At 39.0% G+C, this 22,652-nt stretch overlaps 1 protein-coding gene across 2 annotated transcripts in view; it reads left to right on the top strand.

The window, feature by feature from the left end:
- The first annotated feature begins 20,140 nt into the window (after window positions 1–20,140).
- Window positions 20,141–22,652, top strand: part of LZTS1 (leucine zipper tumor suppressor 1) — a 75,544-nt gene continuing 73,032 nt past the window's right edge. Inside the window, exon 1 of one of the 2 annotated variants that reach the window (XM_051975657.1) lies at window positions 20,141–20,374. The gene's annotated coding sequence lies outside the window, so the exon portion shown is untranslated. Of the gene's footprint in view, window positions 20,375–21,447; window positions 21,604–22,652 lie in introns of those variants that run through there. The other variant, XM_051975658.1, reaches the window with a different exon arrangement.

The following is a 22,652-nucleotide window of genomic DNA, read 5'->3' as shown; positions in this document are numbered from 1 at the left end:
ATACCAAGAAACTGGTGTAAGGGAGGTAAAGGTCATACAGATGAACGTTTTTGTTGTTTATTAGTTTCAGTCCATTCGACTCTCAGTGAACCCATTTGGGGTTTCTTGATGGAGACACTGGAGTGACTTACCATTTCCTTCTCCAGTTCATTTTACAGATGAGGAAACTGAGGTAAACAGACATCCAACACTCTATTCACTGTGCTATCTAGCAAAAAAATGGCTAAAGTAGGGATTATGGGACTCAGATCCTATAACACCAAGCTCAGTAAGAAAATTTAATGTTCTTTCCCTAGCACCATATTGGCTGTCTTCCTGGCAGTGAGGGAAGTGGGCGCAGGACTCGGGTCTCCCCAGTCCAGTGCTCTTTTACCTTTTCAATCAAAACAGTAGCCTTTCAGTCACTGACAAGCCCCAAAAGAGGAAAGCTACAACTGACCAGCCAATGAATGATCATTATCAGTACTGTCAAGTTCTAAGGTGATGTGCCCTTGGGTGAGAGAGGAAGGGGATGAGATAAGTGATGTCCAAGCTTTGAACCACCTTAGTATGGATCTTAGAACTTACTCAGAGAGGCAGTTTTGATAGATTGGACTAGGATCCAGGCCTGGGGTTTGGTTCTAGCATTTTCTGAGTATATGGCTTTCCTATACAATAAGAGAAGGATACTTATCATAAAGCATTTATTAACCACAAAGCACTAAAAAAAGTGAGATTATTATTTTAATATCAGGGAAGACAGGAAGATTTGTCCAGGTATAGGAATAACCCAACAGCTTGCAAGACACATTTATATTTCATCAAGTCTTAAACTAAAGGAATTAACCTCAAACAGTGGAATTTCAAGAATCAGAAGGAGAATACATATTTGGGCAGCAACAAACACTTCCTGGGGCCCATAAAATGACACTATCAAGGCTGTTCCCTACTTAACCTACACGAAAGGCTTATGCTAGCGGGTTTTTTCAGAAGTTTCACTAGCATCTTTTTGCTTTGAGATGGGGGCAGTCTTCATCTGTAAAAATGAGGTGGAGAAGGAAATAGCAAACCACTGCACAGTGTCCTTGCCAAGAAAATCCCAAGTGGGATCACAGACAGTTGGACACAACTGACAATGACTGAATAACATACCATACTGATGCCTTCTTGTTGGCTTTCAAAGCTTACCTGGAACTTTCTGACCATATATTCATTCATTCATTTGTTGGTGATTCTATTGCCAGAAATGTTCTGGTTCCAGCTTTTCAAACCAGATGGAAATCTCTGTATGAAAATTTGTATGCCATAGTGGGACATCCCCCTTCTCTTCTATATCTACTTTTTCCCTCAAACCCTCAAACTTGAAATTGCCCACAATAGTCACCTCTGTACATGGTGAGAACTAGTTCTGACCCTTCATTATCCCACAAGTCAATGAGGCAGTCCATACCTCTCTCCTCCTCCTGTTTACTGGCTTTAGGCAATAAAAATGGGGAAGGGAATGGCAGAAGGAAGAAAAAAGGAGAAAGACAGACAGACCCAGTAAATTCTGTGGACTATCTGGATTGGGCTATGATTTTGTCTTACCCAAACTTTGGGGTAAGTGAACCCAGACCGGCAGTCCCTCCTATCTTCCCCAAAGGCTATTACAATCCAGAGAAAGCCTCTCATCCTTAGCAGAGAACTTCAGGCTGCAAGTTACAACAGGGCTCTTTTAGCCTCCCCCTCTTCATCAGCCAACCTGGATTTTAAATAGGATTAATGAGAGAGGATATTCTAAACATTTCTCTGAACCCCTTAGAGATACAAGAAGCACAAAAATTGAGAATTGGACGAGATCTTAATCTGGCTCAACTCATACAGGAACCTAGGGTTCTGCATGCCTTGTTATTGTTGTTCAGTTATGTCTGACTCTTCATGACCCTATTTGGGGTTTTTGCAGAGATACTACAGTAGTTTACCATTTCCTTCTCCAGCCCATTTTACTGATAAGGAAGTTGAGATGAACAGGGTCACATAGCTAATAAGTATCTGAAGTTGGATATGAACTGAGGAAGAGGAGGAAGAGGAGCTGGAGAAGAGGAGGAAGAGGAGCTGGAAAAGAGGAAGACGAGGAGGAAGAGGAAGGGGGGAGAAGAGGGGGAAAAGGAGGAAGAACTCCAAGTCCAGCATTGTATTAGCTGCCCTAATTTTTACCCAAGTGGTCATCCAGCATCTGCTTAAATCTCCAAGGAGGGAAAATCCACTTCTTTTTAAGGCAGTCCATCCCTACTTTAGGACAGCTTTAACTGTTAAGAAGATTTTCTGGACATCAAATCCAAAAACTGCTGGCTGTCTAACTTCCATCCATTGCTTCAGGATCTGCTCTCAGAACAAAACCGGCAAGTTTAATCCTCTTTATTGACAGTTCTTTAAATAGTCGAAGATAACTCTAATATCACATTCCCACCCACCCAGGCTTCTCTACTTCAGGTTAAATATCCCCAGCTCCTTTATCCAATCCTTATGTAAAATATACTCCAGAATAGATATTCTTCATAATAGATACTTGATCTCCAACTCCACATATTTTCAGTGACTGTCCCTCATGCCTGGAATGTCTTCATCTCTACCTCCTGTCTTCCCTGGCTTCCTTCATATTCCAGCAAGTTTTTCCCAATTCCCCTCAATTCCTGTGCCTTCCTTGTTGATTACTACTGATTTATCCCATCTCTTTTTCATACTCAGTTCTTTCCATTTTGTTTACTTACTCCTTTAGACTCTGATTCCCTTAAGAACAACGATCATCCTCTGCCTTTCTATTTCTAACACAGTGTCTGGCACACCGTAGGAACTTAACCAATATTTATTTATTGACTCCTGATCTAGACAATTTCCTTCTTAAATGTGGTGCCTAGAAAGATAGACTGTACTCAGTGTTTCTCAAAGTGTGGTCCAGAGAATGTGGGGGAACTCTGAAACTCTTCAGAAGGTCTATAAATTCAAAAATAGTTTTTATTTCTAATGTGGTAAATATCTGAAATTACTTAACTTATATAAAAACTCTTTGGACAGATCCGCAAATAATTTTTAATAGTATAAAGGGATACTGAGAACAAAAATTTGAGAACAACTGCTCTAGATGAGGTATGACCAGGATAAAGCATAGTAAACCTCCCTACAGCCTTGTTAATATGCAATTCAAAATCACAGTAGATTTCAGGGTTACTGCACCACATTACTGACTCATTAAGTTTGCAGTCCACTAAGACTTTGGGCCATTTTGTCTCGGGTATTATCTTGCATTGGCTCCCTCACCCTATCTGCTTATGGTAAATGACTCCTTACTTTGATCTTCCAGCTCTACTTTGACTTAACAAAGGTTGACAAGTAGGAGTTGGGAAAGTACAGCATAAGAAAGTTTGGAAATAGCAAGAGACCTGTGTAAAGTATAATGTCCCAAATTACCAAGTGAATCTCCATTGAAGAGGAGGGAAGAGCATCAGTATTACTGTTAATATTAGAATATTAGAAATCTTCACATATCATTTATACTATTGAAAGAGATGTTTCTTGGCAAACCTGTCACATTAATCAGAGAGAATATCAAAATCAGAGAGAAGAAAACTCTACATCAGAGGCAATCTTCAGACCTAATGACCCCTCTCTGTCTCTTACCTATACTGAATTCCAGGTACATTCATTCAAATTTCAACAAACAACTATTAAGTAGCTAGTGCTCAGAGCACTATGCTATGAACTGAGGAAGTATGAATATAAAGTTAAGATAAGAATTTGTCTTGACTGATGGAACTTACTTGTAAGGGAATAAGTCAAAATGCAGATAATTTCAATAAATAATATTACCTGAATACATTAAAGGAATAAAAAATAAAGTGCAAGATCTGAGGTGAAGGCCAATAGACTCAGGAAAAAGGAGAGTTTCTTGAAATGGTTGATATGAACTAAACTTTAAAAAGATGGTCAGGAATTCAAATGGCTAAAAGAGAAAAGAAAGGGAAAAGCACAGAATTTGACTAGCACAGAATGTGATCAAGATGCCAGACTTAATCCACTTTGGTTGGAACACAAAGGATACGGGAGAGTGAGGTAAAAGTTAAGTTTGGAAAGGTAGGATAGCAGCCCAATTGTGGAGAAACTTGAAGAATAAACCAAAAAATTTGAATTCTTCTCGGGGACAATTAAGATAAAACAATGAAAATTTTTTTGAGCAGAAGGGAAATAGGATCCTTTCTATAAAGAAAGGATCTGCCTGTGTTATGAAGGCTGGACTAGAGAAGAAAGATCTGTTAGGAGGGTATTACATTGGTTCAAGAGGGATGGCAATGAGGACCAGTGCTTACATAGTGGTAATGGAAATAAGATGAGTAGCCTGAAAGAGAGATTGCAAACTAGATAAGTGAATGAATATGAGAAGTGAGGGAGTGTGAAAGGTTGAACAACTCTGGTTGTCAGATATGGATCTAAAGTTTAGTGAAAACATTAAAAGAGTGGATCCTTGAGATGCCTCCTAACCCTGAGATTTTATAGCTGGGGAAAAGAACCTTATAAGCCCATAAAGTCTACATTTCTATAGGAGAAACTTTATTAAAATTTAGAGAACAGTTTTTCCTCAAAAATCTCATAAGGTAGTTAATGTATACATTATCACTCACGTTTTCCAGATGATAATATTGACTCCTGGTAGGTGAAATGATTTGTCCAGGATTAAAAAGCTTATAAATGACTGAGCCAAGAGCTGAAGTCAGAATCCCCTTGTTCCTAGTAAGTCTTTCTTATATGTAATTCCCAGAGTAAATGGGAGGTTGGGGGGGGGGGGGGCAGGGAAGTGCAGGAAGGAAAGAGAGAATTACCTGAATAAAGAGAACTTGTAAATTAAATTTTAGCATCCTGGGACACAACCACCTCCATTTGTTCCTGATTTCCCCTGCCCTCCCCCCAGGGAGGAAGTGGGAGCAGGTAAAAAAAAGAAACTCTGCAAATTTTCCCACAGGAGAAATCAATCATTTCCCAGTGCTTACATTGCATGTCTTTTATTTGTTTAAATGAATTTAGAGTTCCAAGAAAGATTAGGTAGTTGATAAAGGATTGGTTCTTACTCTCTTTTATTTGATGCCTTTAGCTTTTATCCTATCCTCATTTAAGCCCCCCAAACCAACTACCATAAATATAACAGTACTTTGTGAGAAGAAAAAAGTTAACCACAACCAACCAATACAGACCATTAATGCCCAGCCCCAATTTCCTTTTCATTATCTGTCTTCTGAAATCAATAGTCTGAGCTCAGTTACCTTTAGTGTATTTTTATTTATTTATGTTATTGTAGTCATTGAATATATTATGTTCATCATTTGTCTCTCTTCATTCTCCATCCATCCATACAGAACTGCTGATTCTCTGAATTTCTCAAATCCATCATTCCTTACAGTCTATACTCTTCTTTTAAATTTATATATTGTGTTTGTTAATTTACCCCCCCCCAGTCAAGGTGTACCTACTTTGTTCTCTAGTTAGAGGACCTAGATTCAAATCAGAGATCTGTCATTTACTTACCTATATTGCTTAGGTAAAATCACTTAACCTCCATTATACAAATTTTCCTCATCTGAAAAATGACATGGTTGAACTAGAAGAACTTTGTGGGTTTTTTCCAGCTTGAATCTGTTATTGTAAAGGAAAACTTCCTTCTAAATCTATCTAAAAAGTAAAATGATGTGGAGAAGAGTTGGAAGACCAGCAAAGATTTTGTTAAAAATGGTTTTATACAGGATAAGAGGCACTGAGTAACTTAATCTATTAAGCATTGGAACAACTGGTCTGAATGGAGCCTTGTGTGATTCTTGATGAATCAGCAGGCAGAAAACCACATATGTAACCAGGTCCAATTCCCAGACCATACTATTTAACCATCCACCCCGGTGGTTTCCTCATCATCCAACTTTGGTCCCTTTCTACCTCTTTCTCTAAAAACAATAATCAAATTCATATTATCGTTGCTTATGGAAAGCACATGTAAATCAATTCCTTTTTGTTTCCATTCATCATTCCTCTGACTTTTCAAATCAAAACATTCTTGCCAGCCACTATTCACTAATGTGTGTTTGTATTTATATCCCCAATGTTTTGCACAGTATTAGGCACTTAATAAGTGCTTAATAAATGTTTTTATTCATTTGTTAATTTCACAAGCATTTGTTAAATATATACAAGTTCAAGGCTCCATGCTCAGGGATGTAGATACAAGGAGTGAGCAGTGTAATGTGACCATCAAATAAGCCAATGAGATCTTGGCCTCCATAAAACAAGTCTAGTGTACAGAAATAAGAAGGTATTAATTTTTCTGTATCCTGCCCTTACTAGGCCATATCTGAAGTACTATGGGCAGTTTTAGCTATCAGAGTTTAAGAAGAATATTAATAATTGGTTGTAGAGTTCACAGAGAAGGACAACCAGGTTAGTGTAGAACTTATGAAGACTAACCAAAGAAAATAGGAATATTTAGAGTAAAGAAGAAAAGAGTGGGACTAGAGGGTCTTGGTCAGCATGTTAGCTTTCTTCCAGTAGGTGAAGATTATTCATGTAAAAGAGAAGATTAGGCTTGTTTCCAAAGACAGAATCAAGAAAAATGGGCTGAGTTGCAAAGAAGAAATCTTAGATTTGATAGCAAGATAACTTCTTTCTTTTAATTAAAGTTTTTTTTTTCAAAATATAAACATGGATAATTTTCAATATTCACTCTTACAAAACTTTGTATTCCTCGTACCTCCTCCCCAGATGGCAAATAATCCAATATATGTTAAACATGTGCAATTCTTCTATACATATTTCCACAAATATGCTGTACAAGAAAAATCAGATCATAAAGGGAAAAATGAGAAAAAAAATGCAAGCAAACTATAACCAAAAGAGTGAAAATGCTATGATGTGATCCACACTCAGTTCCCACAGTCCTCTCTCTAGGTGCAAATGGCTCTCCTCATCACAAGAGCATTGTATAATCTTGCTGTTGCTATGTATAATGATCTCTTGGTTCTCATTTCACTTAGCAACAGTTCATGTAAGTCTCTCCAGGCCTCTCTGAAATCATCCTGCTGATCATTTCTTATAGAACAATAGTATTCCATAACATTCATATACCATAAGTATTTCTAACTGATGGGCATCCACTTAGTTTCCAGTTTCTTGCCAGTAAGAAAAGGGCTGCCACAAACATTTTTGCACATGTGGGTCTTTTTCCTTCCTTAAAGATCTCTTTAGAATACAGGCCCAATAGAGACACTGCTGGATCAAAGGTTTGATAGCCCTTTGGGCAAATTGCTCTCCAGAATGGTTGAATCAGTTCATAACTCCACCAACAAGGTATTAGTGTCCTAGTTTTCCCACATCCCCTCCAACATTCGTCATTATCTTTTTCTGTCATCTTAGCCAATCTGAGAAATGTGTAGTGGTATCTCAGAGTTGTCTTAATTTGTAGTTCTCTGATCAATAGTGAGTTAGAGCATCTTTTCGTATGACTAGAAATGGTTTTAATTTCTTTATCTGAAAATTTATCAATTGGAAAATGGCTTGAATTTTTATAAATTTGAGTCAATTCTCTATATATTTAGAAATGAGACCTTTATTAGAACCCTTGAATGTTTAAAAAAAATTTCCTCAGTTTATTGCTTCCCTCTAATCTTGTCTGCATTAGTTTTGTTTGTACAAAAACTTTTTAACTTGATATAATCAAAATTATCCATTTTGTATTCAATAATGCGCTCCAGTTTTTTGGACACAAATTCCTTCTTCTCCACAGATTTGAGAGGTAAACTAAACAAGATAATGTCTTAAGAATTACAGCAATTCAAAAGTGGAATCAGCCACTTCATTACATAATAGGTTACCCCACAATGGACTTTGTCAAGCTTAATGTAGACGATCACTCACCAAGTATAGTATAATGAAGCCTCTTTTTCATGTATGGGATGAACTGGATGGCTATTGAAATTGACCCCTTAAAAATTAAAATATTATGATTCTGTAATAAAATGGAAAAAACAAAAGAAAATAAACAAAACAGTATTAACCTCTCCTAAAGGAATTTATATTCTATTAGGGAGATTAAAAGATAAAAAGAGAGAGAAAGAGTCTGCACAAATATACATCAATACATTTATTTATTCATAGATAGAGAGATGGATAAATGTGTGTGCGTGTGCATGTGTGTGTGTGTGAGAGAGAGAGAGAGAGAGAGAGAGAGAGAGAGAAGAGAAGAGAAGAGAAGAGAAGAGAAGAGAAGAGAAGAGAAGAGAAGAGAAGAGAAGAGAAGAGAAGAGAAGAGAAGAGAAGAGAAGAGAAGAAGGAGGGAGGGAGGGAAAGAGGGAGAGAGGAAGGGATGGATGGATGGGCAGGCAGACAGGCAGATAAAGAGATGGGCAGATACAGAAATAGATATTTGAAGGGGAAATGAAGAGCTTTACAAGTAGGGGAAAAAACTTACCACAGAAGGTGGTATATAAATTAATCCATGAAGGCATGAGGGAAACTAGGAATTGTAAAAGGTTAGGTGACGGACTGCTTCTGAAAAGATATGGAGTTAGAAAACATAATATTGAGTATTTAAATATTTAAGTAACAAGCAGACCTGTTTGACTAGAAGTTAGAGTATATAACGAAAAAGATTGTTCAATAATCCTGGGAAGGTAATCTGGAGCCAGATTATTATTTATTTTTAAGTACTAACCTAAGGAGTTTGCATTTTAAATTAAAAGCAATGGAAAGCCACTGATAGATCTTGAGCAGGAGAGTAACATGAGCAGATTGTGCTTTGTGACGTTTGTTCTAACATAGAATGGATTAGGAAAGACAGAGCCTAGATACCAAGAATCCACGTAGGGATACTTAGTAACATGGGACTAAAATATAGATCATACAAGGATGGACAGAAGCGCTACACCCAAAGAAAGAACACTGGGAAATGAATATAAACTACTTGCATTTTTGTTTTTCTTCCCGGATTATTTATACCTTCTGAATCCAATTCTCCCTGTGCAACAAGAAAACTGTTCCATTCTGCACACATATATTGTATCTAGGATATACTGTAATCTATTCAACATGTAAAGGACTGCTTTCCATCTGGGAGAGAGGGTAGAGGGAGGGAGGGGAAAAATTGGAACAGAAGTGAGTGCAAGGGACAATGTAAAAAATTACCCAGGCATGGGTTCATTCAATAAAAAGTTATTTTAAAAATAAAATAAAATAAAATATAGATCATAGATTAACCTGCAAATAGATATATTTCAAAGAATTTCTAGGAATTGAGATTTAGAGAGAGAAATTATAGGATCATAACTCTAGAAACGGGAGGAAAGGAGGCATGGAATAGAAATTTGGTATATATATTCATGCTAGGAAGACAAATAATGGATAAAGAAGACAAAGGAGGAGTAATCAGACAGACAATAAGAGAACCAAGAGAGAACAATATCATGAAAACCAAAGGGGAAAGGGTCAGGAGGAGTTGGGAGTCAACAGAGTCAAAAATTGCAGAGTATCAGAAGGTTGAAGAATGAGAAAAAGCCTTAGAAATAAGTAAATAAGAGGTTATTGGTAACCTTGGAGAAAGCTGCTTGAGTTGAGCATCAAAGTGGAAAACAATATTGCAAGGGGTTGATAAGTAAGTGGGAGGAAAGGAAGTAGAGATGAGGAATGTAGAAGGCTGTTTCTGAGAATTTGGCTCTAACAGGGAGAACAGTCACAGATGATAGCTTCCTATTTTAATCAATTATTCTTGTTAAAAAACAAAAAAACCAAGATGCTTGCTATGCTGTTTGTGCTTGGTTCAAACCAGGTAGGGAGTAGGTCTAATACCTTTTTAAATGCAGTCAGGTCCCCAAGCAAACCTTGTGAACATATTAATGGTAAGTAAGATTGAATCCCAAGGCATTAGTAATGAGAACTTGTCTGCCCATTTAACCCAGGCCAAGCAGACATATGCCCAAATAAATTCACAACTCTTCATATTTTAGAACAGGAGAATAACAAAAGGGAATGTATGGTTGCTGGGCCACGGGTAGTTCTGCCCACCCAGTGGGTAAATCTAATGTTATACTTCTCCTGAGGGCATGGGGGGTGGGAGTTCCTGGTGGCTGTTCCCCCTGTCAATAGAATATTATCTCCTGCCCTACCTTGAGAGACTACTTTGGTTCCACTGCTTCAGGGATCTTCCAGTCTTATCACCTTACACAGTCCGTATCTGCCTGGGGGAAGGGATCATACAGTGTAGCCAGGCACTAAGGTCATGGTAATACCACATGGAAACTGGGAAACCCCATATGCCTTCACTGACCCCTATAGCCAGGTACCTAATTTGACTTCTATTCTAAAGGTTTAAAGATTTTGTTCACTCATCATTTCTACCGTGGTCCCACTGCCACCTCCCAGCCTCAGTTTGAATGTTAAAGCCCAGATTGCATAGGAAAAAGAAATACCTACTTCCAACTTTCCCAAACCTATTGGAGGGACAATGGCAGTCTTTTCCACAGATAGCCAGTGACAGGTGAACAGGATGATAAAACACAAGCCTTGATTGTCTTTTATTATCACCCTGAATACCAGAATAAGCCAAAAACTAATTATCTCAAAATTTTCAATATAATGCTCTTTAAAAAACATCTTCTCGGTATGAAAATTAAAAGAACTCTGAGGTACCACTTCACCCCTATCAGATTAGCTAAAATGACAGGAACAGATAATAAATGCTGGAGGCACGTGGGAAAACTGGGACACTAATGCATTGTTGGTGGAGTTGTGAACTGATTCAGTGACTCTGGCAGGAAATTTAGAACTATGCCAAAGGGTTATAACTTTACATACTCTTTGATCCAGCAGTGTCATTATTGGGTCTGTATCCCAAAAAAAAAAAGATCATAAAAGAAGGAAAAGGACGCTCATCTGCAAAAATGTCTGTGGCAGCCCTATTTGTAGTGGCAAGGAAGTGGAAGCTAAGTGGATGCCCATCAGTTGGAGAATGGCTGAATAAGTTATGATATATGAATGTAATAATGGAATACTATTGCTGTATAGGAAATGGTGAACAGGCTGATTTCAGAAAAATATAACTGATGCTGTGTGAAGTAAGAATCAGGAAAACACTGCACACAGTAACAGCAAGATTGTGTGATGATCAACTATGAATAACTTATCTAATCTCAGCAATGCAGTGATCCAAGACAATTACAGTAGATTTTGTATGGAAAATTCCATCTGCATCCAGGAAAAGAATTATGAAGTTTGAATGCAGATTGAAGTATATTATTTTTACCTTTTTGTTTTATCTTGTTTTTTTCGTGGTTTTGCCTTTTGTTCTGATTTTTCTTTCCAAGCATAACTCATATTGGAAATGTTACTTTAAAAAAAAGTCTTTTCAGATCAATGGCCACTTGTCCTTTACTTCTTTTATTTGTTTTGTTTTGTTTTTTGCTGAGACCACTGGGGCCTAGTGACTTGCCCAGGGTCACACAACTAGGACATGCTAAGTGTCTGAGACCAGATTTGAACTCAGATCTTCCTGACTTCAGGGATGGTGCTCTATCCACTGTACCATCTAGCTAACCCACTTGACTTCTTTTATATTGCAACTCTAATAGTTTATGAATGCTCTTTCATTGGAGGTCTTCAATTGGAAGTTGAGGACTACTTGTTAGAGATGTTAAAGATGGACTTCTATGCCATAGCTATGAGTTGGACCTCTAACCTCTAAAGTTCCTTTCATACCCAAAATTCCATAAAAAGAAGCAGTGTTGAATTACAAACTAGTTATCACTTTATGATACAAGCATTATCTCTCTAACTTGAAAAAGAAAACTGTAGGTATTTATTGTGGAGAAGAGAGCATTTAATAGGAAGCCACAATAGCTGTCTTTAAGTATTTGAAAATGGAAGGATTGGACTTTTTCTACTTAGTCCAAGAAGATGGAACTAAGAATAATAGATGGAAATTTGTAAAATGTCAAATTGAATAAGAGATATTTGTAAAGTATTTAGCATATTGTTTGGAACATAGTTGGTACTTAATATTTGTTTGCTTCCTTCCTTCCTTCCTTCCTTGGCATGAAAGATTGTCATTAAAAAGACACAAAAACTGGATATGAAATATAACATATAAGAAACATCAAGACTTCCAATTTGACTATTCCATAGAATATGTGAAGGGATGAATATATAAAAAGCTAGATAGGTAAGTTTTTGAGGAGCTAGCTAGAAAATAAAATCAGATGCCAAAAGTTCTTCGTGTTTCTATCTAACCTATCTCAGTGTTGCTCTTCTCTGAAAAGGACCATTTAGATTATGGGCCCTGCTAGCAGTTGGCAAGGACTGCTAACAATCCAGATGGGATAGTTCCCTCCCATCCCTGGCTCTTCACCAATCGATGTTGCTGCCTGACCTCTGAGCTCAGTGAATGGTTTTCATGACATTGCCATCGCATCCAATGCATAGACATCATGTCATTTACATGTCCTTCCAGGACATGTTATAGAGTCCTTTTGTTTTCTATAAACCATCAAATAAATCCTTTTCTTCTTTACTCCATGCTATGGTTTTTTTGTGGGAAAGTGAATGAAAGAGTGGTCTTTATCTATACTGACTTTAATCCTTAGGGCAGTTTTTCTTTCAAGTCAAGGTGGTGCTGACCAGGAAGATAGAAAAGGGATGCCACGAGGTGAATCATTGGGTGGAAGCCCCACTGTCTGCACATCCTCCCTGCTGAATTTAAGGGTGTTTCCATTCCAACAACCTTACTTTAACCACAGGTTCAGCATACAACGAATATGATATGACTACTAATAACCCTAGTAATGATAATAATTAATAACCCCTTGAGGTTATAAAGTGTCTTTCTTCTTAAGAAGTAGAAATGTTTCTTGTTTTTAATCTCATTTATCCTTAAGATACCTTTGGGATTCAAAGAAGATGGTGGGAAATTTTTTTCTATTTTATAGGCAGGTAAATTAAAACCTAGAGAAAATGGAGTATCATAAGACTGGGGTCATATGATGATTCAATAAGCCAACTCTGGCAACCTGGAACTTTATACATTCTAGAGAGAGGATAGACAGAATGGCCATAACCCTATGGTAATAACACAATTGTCCAAGGGCTGTACCCCCACTCTTAGACCTTTTCCTAGGGTATATGGACAAAGAAAGCTATTTACTGTCTCCTGGACCTTTTCTCCTACATGTTTCATCTCTAATGTTCAATACTGGACAATGGACAAATATAAAAGGTCCTCTCTTATTTTACAAGCTAGACCCTAGGGCTATTAGGCTTGGAATAATAATAATACCTTGCTTTTGCCCAGTACCTTATATTTATATGAGTTTTTCATCCATGATTTTATTTAATTCTCAGAACAATCCAGGGAGGTAGATAGGATTGAGATCATTATCACATTTATAGGTGAGAAAAGTATAGAAACAGAAGACTTAAGTGACTTTTCTAAGATCACACAGCTGTCTAGTGACATATCTGATCCTGTTCTCCTGCTTGGTGACTCCCTGGCCCCAATAATATTTCACAGGGGCTCTAGATGCACTTACTTCATTCCTTACTCAACTTATTTTATAGATTGCTCCATCTTCTGAACATCCATGCTTCCCACATTGCTTCCTTTTCCTTCTGCCTCCTTTTCTCCCTCCTCCTATTTTTTCTACTTTCTTTTCATATTTTTGTCTCCTCCCATTAAGATGCAAACTCTTTGCAAATAGGAACCTTATTCTATCATGCTACACCAGATTTCAGTCTACACAGCACAATTCTTGGGTATTTGGTGCAAAAAGGTTGGTCTGTGGGAATGATCTGCTACAATGTTACTTTTGTTCTTATTGTTCTTCCTTCTATGATCTTCATCATAAATTTCTTCCATCTCTCCAAAAATCTCAGTAACAAAGGAAGAGACCTGAGAAAGAGATTCTACAAAAGTACTATGTGGCTATCAGGAATTCCAGTCTTGGTCAGATTGGGTAGATCCTGAGGCAGAGTACATGATCAATGTGGAGATTTCTGTCTGCAAGCAGAACCAAGAAAGCAGGAGAAAAGGCATCTCTCCTTTCCCAAACAAAGGGAAGGAAGGGCTGCCTTGGAGCCACCAGGGTGATGGAGTAGACACACCCAAGCCATTACGTTAGCACATCTAGCCACTGAATCAGGGAGCTAATTATGGCTTTGCCTCCCACCTGCTGGAACACACATTCCTGAGGCTTTTACAAACACCACCACTATATGCATGTACCATCATGTGCCCTTCTGTTTATATGCCATCCCCTCTATCCCCCACCCCATTCCCTGTCTTAAACATCATTAACATCTAGTATCATATACGGCGGTTCCATTTTGTTTCAATGGACCACCAATCACAAACACTGTCCAAATCTATCGCCTAAAATAGATATTATCAGAAAGCCATAAGCCCCTCCCTGTAGCCCTATTTGGCGTATTTCTGACACAGAATCATGGGCCAATGGATTGGATCATAGGATGTCATCTACTTCAACCCTTTTATTTTAAAAATAGGAAAAGTGAGTGAAATTCAGAGATGGGAAATAATTGCCTAAAGTCATATAGTGAGTTAATGTTATAGCAGAGAGTAGAATCTAAATCCCCAAGTTTCCAGTCCATTCTTTCTACTCTTCTCTTCCATAGAATCTTTTATATAAGGAAGATCCATCATTAAGACATGCTGGATTTTTAGTAAACAAAAACCCTGAAGCTATTCTCCATCTTCCAAGAACAATAAAAGTATACTTGACACCTATTCTTTTCTCGAGGTGGTACAAAATTCAATTCATCTTCTAAAATCCATTCAAAAAATGTTTATGCAAAGTACAGGTCCCCCTTCTCAAAGATTTTGTTCATCAAGTGGAGAAGAAATGACTAATTAAAAAAATTCAATGACTAGGGCATCGATACACTAAGTAATAATAAGTAATAAAAGGCATGTGTGCAATACAAATATGGGTACTTTAGAGATCAGTTTTCTAGCTGGGATGATATTTGAAATAGACCTTGAAGGACCTGCCACATTATGATAACTGAAGAAGGCAAGGGAAAGTCATGCTCCACAAAGGGAAAGGTATGAGTTTTACTCATGTGTGGGGGTATGAAAGCACTAGCAATAGTGAGTCAATTCAGTATCTGTCATGAAGTAATAGGAAGTAAGACTGGTAAGGTAAGTCGGGTTCAGATTGTGAAGACCCTTGATTGTCAGGTTAAGGAGTGTGAACTCCTTCCTTTGGACTACAAAGGTTTTTGAGTTGGGGAGATGGTTTGAAAGTAATGTTATCTTCTCTCCATTTCTAGATAAGGGCCAGATCCAGACCAGGACCCAATGATTATATTCCCTGAAGAAATCTACCTCTCTCAAATGCCACACCAAACCTATAAAACTCAAACACTAATCCACCTCCTTATCCTCCAGATCGGTCCCAGTCAGACTTACAGATACCTGGGTATTATCTCTGTAGTATGATACATTATTATAAACTTCTTCAGCATTTGTAGCCTCCAGACTCAGCTCCAGCCTCCATTATTTAGTGATTTCCTACCTGGCTGTGAATCAAGTCAAATCTCCTGACTCCAGGTCTAGAGCTCTTGTGGCAAAGGCACCGATGCTTAAGTCAAAGAATGTGGGGGGCAAATCTGCTTCATTATTTGCTACCTGTGGCACCTTAAATAAGCCATTTCATCTTTGGGGGTCTCAATTTTCTCATCCATAAAATGATACATTTAGACTAAAGTAGAGGTTGTTAACATAAGGTTCATGGATAGATTTTAGGAGGTCTGCAAAGTTGTATAAGGAAAAAAGAATTACATCTTTATTTCAATATAACTGGTTTTCTTTATGTCTTTTATTTTATGCATTTAAGAACATGATTCTGAGAAGGAGTCTGTAGGCTTCACCAGACTGACTGACAAAGGGATCTAGGACTCAAAAAGGATAGGAATCCCTGGACTGGATGGTTTCAGTATTCTCTTCCCAAATCCAAATCCTAAAAATCTATGAATCTCTACCAGTGGAAGCTGAATGGGACAGAAATGATAAAGTATAAAGGAAACAAATCAGAAGAACAGCAGCAAACTTACCATGTACTCTCAAAATTGAAAGGAACCTTAGAGGTTCTTTACACCCTATCCCCACCCTAGGCAGGAATCATGATTAGACTAAAATGATATGTCATGTGATATATAATACATAATAATATAATATAATGAATACTGACAAATGTTCATTCAGACTCCATTCTAAGACCTCCAAGAATGGGGAATTCACTACCTCATGTAGCAACAACATCTACTTTTGGACAGCTCTAATTGTTAGGAAGTTTTTTTTTTCTTCCTTATATTGAACCACAATCTGCCTCTTCACAACTCCCACCAGTGCTCCTTGTTTTGCCATCTGGGACCAAGGAAAACAAGTCTAATCCTTTTTCCAGATGGCAGGCCTTCAAATACTTGAACACAAGTCTTCGATTCTCTAGTTTAAACATTCCTGCTTCTTTCAATCAAAATATATAAGGACGGTTTTGCAGCCCATCCTTACTCTGATCATTCTTCTCTGCAACTGTTCCAGCTTGTTAACATGCTTTCTAATATTAGGAACTGAATGCAGTTCTAAGACCCTATAGATCCAACCAATAGGGGTTACTATCTGCTACATGTCAGGCACTGGATTAAGTGATTTTTACAAACATGATCTCATTCTAGCCTCATGACAAGCCTACGGGCTAGATGCTATTATTCTCTCTATTTTACAATTGAGGAAATTGAGCACCTGCCCTGAAATCAGGAGGATTCAAATCTGGCCTCAGACACTTAGCACATACTGGCTGTGTGACCCTGGGCAAGTCACTTAACCCCAATTGCCTCAGCAAAAAAAAAAAAAAAAAAAAATGAAGAAACTGAGGCAAATGGAGGTTAAGAGTCTTGTTTTGGGTTGCACAGCTAGGAAATCTCTAAGACTGGATTTAAATTCAGATCTTGCTACTCCAGGACCAACTCTCTCAACTGAGCCACCTAGTGGCAGGGAATAGCAGTTCTCATATTCTGGATGCTATGCCCAAGACCCATAGGGTACAGTAGAAAAGGAACAGGAAATACAGATAGGAGAGACCTAGTTTTGAATCCCACCTCCAATCCTTGCTAGCAATTTGATCCTGGCAGATGATTATCTCTCCAAGCTTGAGTCTCCTCTTCCACCTCCATTTAATATTAATTAAATGACATAAGGTATATAAAACAACTTGCCAACTTCAAAATCGTATATAAATGCCAATTATTATTAATGCAGCCTAGGATCATATTTTTTGGAGGCAGCTGTTTCATAATGATTGAATTTGCATTCTACTGAATTCTGTAGTTCTTTTCCATGTGAAGTGCTAGTTATAATCTCCCCCATACTATACTTGTGCCATGAATTTTTTAATCCAAGAGTAGGACTTTATATTTTTCACTAGTAAATTTTATCTTTTATAAATTTAGTCCTTTATTTTAGTCTGCCAAGATATGATGAATTCAATTTTATTATCCTGCTCCATGGCTTGAGATCTCCACTTAGTTTATCATTTCTACCTCCTTCCTTGAGAACTTTTGAATCCCCCCCCCCTTCCCCGAAACACCCTGGCTTCAAAGCCCAATTTGGCTTTATCTTGCTAGATTCTAGCTTCTACCAAATTTCCAGATTATTTACACATTATGCCATAGCCTGAAGGTCCCTCCCCCCCTTCCCTTTTCCTTTCCCCTTTAGATATTGTTGTCCTCCTCAATAGAATGTAAACTCTTCAAAGTCAGAACTGTTTTGTTTATTTGTATTTGCTTAGCATAGTGTAAGCATATAGAAAATATTTAATAAATTCCCTCTGTCTCTCTCTGTCTCTTTCTCTTCCTTTTCCATTCTTATTCACTTTAAATTGAGAAAGTTAGACTAAGGATGCTTTCTATCTCCATAAGATTATGTTTTCTATAATATTTAATACTATGTCCTCTTTAATGTCCTCTCCCTGGCTTCTGTGATAATGCATTATTCTCTTGTGGTTCATCCCCTTATTTTACCTTTGTCTTTTGCTGCTTCTGCAGTGTATGTCTGCCTCCCTCCCCCACCCCAAACTCTGTCCTTAGCCCTTTTCTCCCTTTACACTCTCCCTCTGATGATCTCACCCACCCTCATAGTTTCAATGATCATTTCTTTGCAGATGACTCACAAATCTATGTCTTCATTTTCAACATCTCCCCAGAAACTTCAGGCCTGTTTATGAATGCCTGCTAGAAAAAGCAATTTGGTATAGTAGAAAGAGTGATAGGCTTGTAGGAAGGATACCCCAAGTTCAAATGTACTTGCTGACATTTTCTAGACATGTGACCATGAATTAGTCAAATACCCTCTCTAGACCTTAATTCTCTATCAGCAAAATGGGAATAATAATAATAGAACCTACTTTATAGATATGTTATTAGGATCAAATTATATAAAATTACAAAATTCTTTGTTAAACATAATAGATTTTCTATTAGCATTTTGAACTTAACATTCCCCAAACCAAACTCATCAACTCTATTTCTGTTGATACTATCAGCTCCTTGAGATCAGAATTGATTCACTTCTGTCTTTATATTTCCACTGCTTAGCATATTGCCTACATCACATAGTAGGGGCTTAACAAATGTTTTTTTGTCTTTGATTTTTCTCAGTAACCCAGGCTTATAACCACTAAGGTCTTTCCTTTCTCTTTAACACACATACATTCCAAGTAATTGGATCCAATTAAATAATGTCATTTTTTTACCTTAAAAATACCATTACAATCACAATCACTCTACTTTTAGCCCTTATTTCTTCTTACTTAAACTAGTGTAATTACCTCCTAACTGCTCTTCCTGCCTTCCTGACCATTCTTCTTGCAATCAATCAATTTCTTCATACCACTTATTCAAGTAATCTTCCTAATTTCCTTTGCTATAATCATTCACTCCTCTTCTTTAAAAACCTTTACTGACTCCCCATAACCCACCAAATAATATATAAAATCTTTATCATGTTATTCAAGCCCCTCTGCAATTTGGTTCTCAGCTACCATTATAGTTTTATCTCTGATGGTCTCTCCCTTCTCAAATGACTTATAATACTGTGTCTGGACCCACTTTTCAAACTGGTTTCTTTGCCCTCTCTTTTCAGCCTATCTTTGTTTCCAGCCTATCTCATTGTTTGAAATAGGTTCTTCTCCCTCTTTCCTGTCCCAGATTCATCTATTCGAAGTCTTTCCCTGCCTTCAAGGACTAATTCTACCATGAAACCCTTGGTGACTTTCCCAGGGAAAAGTGGTCTCTCCTTTCATAAATTTCTTCTTGCACTTTGCCTGGGCCTGTCTTTTATATTTCTTTCCTTCACTTTTACATCACAGGGGTTTTCATGCAAGTGTTTCCCTCCCATTTGATTAAGAGCTCCTTGAGAATCTAGACTATTAACAATTACACTTCAACACGGGGACTTAATAAATATTTGTTGAAGAGAAGGTAACTAAATGGGTACCTTATTTGTACCTTGACCTTTCACCCAGAACTTAGCCTCTGAAAAGAATGAGTTTGGGGAGCGACTCAGCTGACACCCACGGTGTCCCCCATCCAGTTCCAAAAAGGTAAAGAGCGAAAGATGTCTTGCCAATAAACAGAAGAATTCGACACTTTTTTCCTGCAGGGATATGAGGCAAAGAGAAAAGAGAGAATTGCAAAAGAGATAAGTAGAAAACGGGGTGGGGAAGAGAGAAAGAAAAAAGAGTCATAAAAAGAAAAGGAAAGAAGGTGGGCTGGCGAATGAGGGTAAGGGGCAAGAAAGAAACAACCGCAATGAAAGTGAAAGGGAGAAAAAGTGAATGAAGAGAGGTTCAACTGAGAGTGGCAGTGGGACTTTGGGGGTAAGAAAAGGAAGAGCAGCCAGCAGTAAGGAAATCAAGTTGGTGAATATTTGAAATGGGGGGGAGGAGGGAAAGAGACTGGCGGGGGGAGGGGGAAGGGGGGGAATCCTGACAAATGTACAGCTGTCATGCAGGAAACAAAGGCTTTCTGGAAGAGCTCCCGGACCTCTGCTGCTGCTGGCGGCCTAGCCAATGAGCTGGGAGAACGGCGAGGTAGCCCCACCTCTGCCTGCCTGGCTGGGGTTCCTCTAGCTGGGGATGGATTGAGGAACAGAGGCTGGGCTGAGAGCCAAGTTGCCTGTAGGAGCTCGGTGCCTGGGAAAGCTTCCCTCAGAGCTGGCTGGCTGGCTGTGCCCGAGTAGAGAGAGGCTGAGCTGGAGAAGACACTGAAAGTTTGTCTGCTTCTTACTCCAGGGGTCAGAGGGGGACTAGCGGACAGATACTAGCAGGTAAGACACGAGCGCAGACTGCTATTCTCGGGGAACGAGAAAAAGAAAAGAAAAGCCTAAACAAAAATCCTCATCAGCCCCAAGGCAAAAGGAGTGGGGGGAGGGAGTTAAGGTCTGGGCAATGTGGGATCTAGTTACCTTCTGTTAAGTCTTTGGCTGTTGCTAGTAGTAGTGATCTCTCCGGCTCTGGGGGCAGGGACGCTCATCTCAGTCTGTTTCTCCCTGTCTGTGTGTTTGTGCGTCTGTCTGTCTGTTGATCTGTCAGTGCCAATCTCTGTGCCTGCCTGTATATACTCAATCTCTTTCCAGCCCCAAGACCAACCTTGTTCTATAAAAGTACTCGGGTGACATTGGCGCAGCTAGAACTCAGGCACCGGGTGCGCGCGGTGCGAGCCAGCTGCAGGAGGGTACCCAGGACAGCTGAAAGGCTAAAGAGCCTTGAACTTTATCGGCTGGCCATAGTAGTTGTCATCTGGGAACCGGTGCGAGAGAGGGACCAGGATTGTTTGATGAGCAAGCGCAAGGTCTGTACATGAACTTGGCTCTTCACTGAAACTGAATTCTGGGAGAATAAGCTAAGAGAAAGGGCAAGGAATCTGAGGTTTCAGGATGACTTTCCCAGAGCTTCATGTCAATGGATAGGTCGATCAAGGCTACAAGAGAGCAAAGCAATAGAGTCGGAGGAAGGGGGAAAGAGAAAAGAGGGTAGGGAGAAAAGAGGGAGAGAGACTTTGACAGAAAGAGACAGAGACAGAGTGACAGAGACAGAGACACAGAGAAATAGACACACGGAGAGAGAAATGGAAAGAGAACGAGGTAGAGAGAAAAAGATACACAGAGAGAGACGGATCTGGGGGTGGGGGGCGGCGGTGTGCAGAAGACCCGAAATAAGCTCAAAGCAACGTTCCTTCCTTTCTCTCACACACACAGCCCTGAGGCGCACACTCCCTACCACATGCTTCCCTCTCACACATCAGACAGACAATACAATAACCCTCCACGGAAGGGGGTAGGGGAGCTGGGGGGAGCGGAGAGGAGGGAGAAAAGACCAAGACAGGTGGAGATATTCCAGTTTCTTGCTCCAAATGCAAAGGTTGAAAAGTGGGGGCTGGCTGGCGCACACCCATTTGCTGTAAAACTCGCCCACACTTTCCTCCACCCACGATTGTCTCAAATACTTGAAGAAACTGCCAGTGGGCTGTTTTGCTTCAGAGCCCTCAACCTCCCAGGTAAGTGGGCTTACTTCTCCTGTCATCTGAATGTCTGAGTGGACTACTTCCCCATCCTCTCCATTCCCATCCCCATCCCTATCCATTTCCTCCCACTCCTCAAAATGTCTTTGTTCTGGAGTCTGAGGAAACTTTCTTGGAAGAGTTCTCAAGAGCCTTTGGCAAGCAACACTGTCAGATAAGGGTGTTCTGCTCAGCCCAAGGTGTAGTCAAATTGTGGGATGTACAGCCAAAGTAAGATGAACCTTTCTGTTTGGTAACTTCTCACCTGGTTTCTTGAAAAGGGGTTTGGGGAGAGAAGAAAGAAGTGTTTTTTTAACTGGAGTTGTTATTGGTTTTTGGAGGTACAGATGTGCTTGAAGGAAAAAAGGGGATGAATATGCAAATATTCTTTAGTGTGTTCCAGAGAGAAATAGAGGAGGGTGTGGGAGAGAGTCACATAAACACAGCTGAGAGGGACAGAGAGAAAGAGTCAGAAAGAGGAAAGAAAAAGAGAGAGTAAGCTATGGAGAGATACAAAAACAGAAATTGACAGTAACATCCATTGCTAGTACTGGGGTTTGGAAAGAAGTGGTTTGCCTCTGAGGAAGAGGGCAACAGATTCTATGGTTGGGAGTCTGTGGATGATGCCACTTGTAATAATAAGTAAGAACACCTTGTTGATGGGCAGGTCGGTGCACTTCTCAGTTGCTATTTCATTTGCTAACTCCATCTTCACAATGTTCCAGAAAAAGTAGATTTGAGAGCACCCCCATTCCATAGATGAAGGAACTGCAGGCACTGGAAGGGAAAATTACTTGTTCAGGGTCACCTAGCAACTAAGGGACAAAATTAGGTATAGCACCACCACCACCCCCAACCTTGCCTTCTCTCTCAGGTCTCTCCATCAAGAAGAATATGTTGTCTTTCTAAATATAGATATGAGTGGAATTGGGAAATATTTTTGGTAGGAGGAGTAACATTAGTCTCCTTAGAAGATATGATTATATGAGGAAGAGGAGCAAGGGGAAAGGATTTAGGTTGTATGTGATAAGGAGATGATGTTTAAT

The sequence above is a fragment of the Antechinus flavipes genome, chromosome 2, assembly GCF_016432865.1.
Source record: "Antechinus flavipes isolate AdamAnt ecotype Samford, QLD, Australia chromosome 2, AdamAnt_v2, whole genome shotgun sequence".
Lineage (NCBI taxonomy): Eukaryota > Metazoa > Chordata > Mammalia > Dasyuromorphia > Dasyuridae > Antechinus > Antechinus flavipes.
The sequence above is the reverse complement of the archived record's forward strand: the minus strand, read 5'-3'. Positions and strand labels throughout refer to the sequence as shown.